The following is a 3,834-nucleotide window of genomic DNA, read 5'->3' as shown; positions in this document are numbered from 1 at the left end:
GACATGAGATATCTGAAATCCTCAATTCACATGATTAGTCTGCAAATGCATTGTCATCAATCACCAAAACCACTTAGGGAGAAATATGCCCTTATAAGGAGGAGCCGCTCCCGCGACGCCGTCGTGGCAAGAAGAAGGCGCATATGTCCCCGCCTCGCCACCAACCCGGGAACCAGTGGCGCCCAGCCGCCATGAAGATTAAAGAACAAGGAATCATCCTCCCTGGTGTCCACCAAGTCGCGCAGCCGCCTCAACTACTACCTCGGTGGCGGCGGCTCATCCTCTTTGGTGCCCAACAAATGCCTTTCCGAGGTTGAGCGTCGGGAACGGCGTAGCACAACACACCCGGCGGCGTTCACGGATATAGACATCGCGCCGACCTACGTTATTGCAGATGCCTAGGCTATGGATCGGTCTAGGACCACCATGCAGACCGCATCTAGTTGTCGGCGCCGAGTCAGCGACCGGCTCCTCAAAGTGATGGTCCAGTCTGGGCACTTGTGCCCGGCTCCAAGGCGTACAAGTGGCCGCACCACAAGCATGCAACGCAGTGGCCGACCAGGTATGCCCGAACATAGTAGCCGGAGACGGGGAACGGTAGGCCGTCCCTCGATCCCGATTCATCGATCCGGAATCGGATTCGAGAACGAGGTCGGATTCGGTACGATTCGATGAAGATTCGGCGTCCCCGCAGCCTGCTCCTCGATTCAGGTTCTAGGATCCAACGGCCAAAACGCGAGGCATAATTTACTCACGCCGTTGTTTCTTTTCTCAAGGACTCCTCGTTCTTCCTCCAATCCATTAATTGCAAGGGATCCATTAACAGCAAGGAATGCTGACCTTCAGGGAGTCGGCGTTCTTCAGGAACTGTGTTCCTCGACCCATGGTACCGTATCGGGTTCATCGTACCCAAACGGAGTGGATCGCGTCCCCACTATAAAAAAATCGTTCGAGAGATGTATACCCTCGTTGTACCCTATTTTTTTCAGCCACCGACTCTCGTCCCTCGTTCCCACCGTACCGGAAACATGGAAACTATGTTCCCGAATCGTGGTAGGACTTCTGCCACTTGGAGAATGATAGCAACGACGGCTCGGACAGTGACCACAATGATGACAATGACGCATGCGACGGTGATGCTGTCGGTGGCCTAGGAGGCCATGCCTACAAGTTCACCGTTCGGTACCTCATGTAGTTTAGTTTAGTTTCTTTATTTAGTTTGAACTTATTAAATTTCGTCCATTTGGATGTAAATATATCAAGATTTAACAAGTTACGCCAGTTTGCATCATTTCTTCCCTGATTGTGTTTGAAATGTCTGAAATGGGTCAGGCATTAGATGCTTAGAGTTGGATGGCCAGCACCCCGCCGGCTGTCTATGGACACGCCCGGATGTGTTCGCGGACACTTGGTTTCGTACGTTTGGTGATCCATGTTGAAATTTCCCTTTGTTCAAGAGCATGCTCGTATTTAGTGTACCTTATAGTTGATCGTCTATCTTTAAGTTTTCTCAATATGCGGTCTTCCAACTCACCTTGTGTGTCATGCTAGCATTCACTGACATATTCTTGGGTCATACAGACCAAATCAGCATGTCTATTTCTTGTTATTAGACATATGTAGTACATATGAGATTATTTAATTTCTTTTTTTTAATGGTTGCGATATTCCCTAATTTAATTGTTGAAACTGTTATGGTCCAACATATCGTACATATTCTTTGTTCATGTACAATCTGAGTATGGAACATTACTACATTGATTGGTTAAAGATATTTTATTTTTATACATGATCCATCTAAATTAATATTATATTCACACAACGACGCATGGGATAAGCCTATTTTAGAGATGTGCCTTAGAGGCAATCATGCGATGATGACATTTTTCCTATGTATTCATGAGTTATTTGGATTGTCCTTGAACATCATCAATTATATGTATCAATAAGTTTGTGACTTGTTTGTGAAACTATATATTGCATGATAATTGTTCTAATGATCCCAGTTGATAAGGTCATGTGGACGCATACCCTTTGACTAGTATACGATTTATGTTTCATAAGTCATGGGCATAGAGATGCTAAACTGATAGTATGGATGTAACAACCCGGTTCCGTTAAGGATTGAATCTCATGTGATTTTGTATTATCTCTGAATTAGTAGCTAGCACACACAATACTCAATGAAATACCACAAAATCACATGTCATAATGTAACAAAAATTCAAAGTATTTATTACCTCATAGCTTTTGGGCTAGAATACACAACAGAAAAAAAATTAAGGATATGGAGTCCCATCAATGCGAACGACTAAGTTGCTCTTTGTTTGTGAACTTTGCAACATAAATGTTGCAGCCATATAGGTCAATATATTGAATGTATTGACAAGTCACACCAAAAATTATATAACATACTTATGTGTATATGCAAGGATAGTGATGAGTGAAAATAAGCTCGAAGTTTCATTTTTCATAAATCAAATTTTATCTTACATCTACCTATGATCATTTTATTAAATTCTCAAGTACCAACATATGTTTGAAGTGGGAACTCCAATCAAACACATAAGCAAACAATCCTTAAGTGTATTATCATCCACATCAAGTTATTAAATGTGATAAGGTCGTCTAGTGGTTTCAAGTGTAGTGGCTCATAATTGTCCTTAATTAGGGACATGGCTAATCGATTAGTTTGACACTCTGTAGAGGTTGTACACACTCTACAAAGGGAAATACTTTCTATCTGTAGTCTGATAAGGCACCAACGTCTGACTAGTCGCACTCCGTTGATCTAACTGAAATCTAACGGCCAAGAGTTGTGTTTCTTATGTAAATAAGGAAAAAAATATAAAAAAGATCAATCGGCAGGAAGGTTGCCCCCGCAATGCCCGCACGTAAACATCTACCCTAATCCCTCGAGATTCCAATCAAATGGCACTTTCCCGAGATGTTCCTCCACCCCGAGTGCACCACAGCTCGCATCTCCTAGAACCCGTGTCCTCTTCGTCCAGCAACACAAAATACTCACCGGTCAGGTCCGCCCCTGCTCATCCTTCTCTCCTCGTCGTTGAGTAGCACGACCACCGCATTCTTCTCTCCACCAATTTGACCCCGGCAGAGATAGGAGGTGTGCCATCCTAGCATTAGGTGTCGAGGCCCCCATCCTCAACTGTGATTTGTGCTTCAACAGGTTGCAAATCGGCTGGATCAGTTGTCGGAGTAGCATGGGCTGGCCGGAGAACGGACAGTGGATTGCAAGAAGCGCCCATCTCGAAATAGAAGGTATTGTTGTACATCGATCACCCTTGATTTGATGATTGTATTTTCTGCTATGCCATTTTGTTTGTAAATCATCCAACATCGGATTACTCGTTGTTATTCATGTTCATGGTCTGCCTAGTATTGTTATGTTCATGTGTTAGGCCATTCATGTGTTGATGGGGTCATAATTAGATAACCCATAGCCATGTACACAACAATCATGCCTATTCCTCTTTCAATATTCAGTGGTTCTAATGGAGTTGACAAATGTTGAGAAAAAAATTCTTTCATTGCTTATGTATACAGGGCTTTCAAAAATATGTACCCACACTTGGCAGCAAATCTTTTCTTGTTTTATTTTTCAAAAGTTCATGCTTCCACCAAACACTAATAATGCACCATTTGCATTATTTTCTAGCTTCATACCTGTGTGCTTCTACATTGTAGTCATTTTGCTACCACCTTCTAGAAAATTGCTTCCATGCCTTCATTTTATAATCGTTTATAATATGTTCAGTTTGTATAGATCCTCATAATGGTACCATGCCTTCATCTTATATTGTTTGATATCTC

Source organism: Triticum dicoccoides, chromosome 2B, assembly GCF_002162155.2.
Source record: "Triticum dicoccoides isolate Atlit2015 ecotype Zavitan chromosome 2B, WEW_v2.0, whole genome shotgun sequence".
Taxonomy (NCBI): domain Eukaryota; kingdom Viridiplantae; phylum Streptophyta; class Magnoliopsida; order Poales; family Poaceae; genus Triticum; species Triticum dicoccoides.
Note: the sequence above shows the minus strand (reverse complement) of the source record.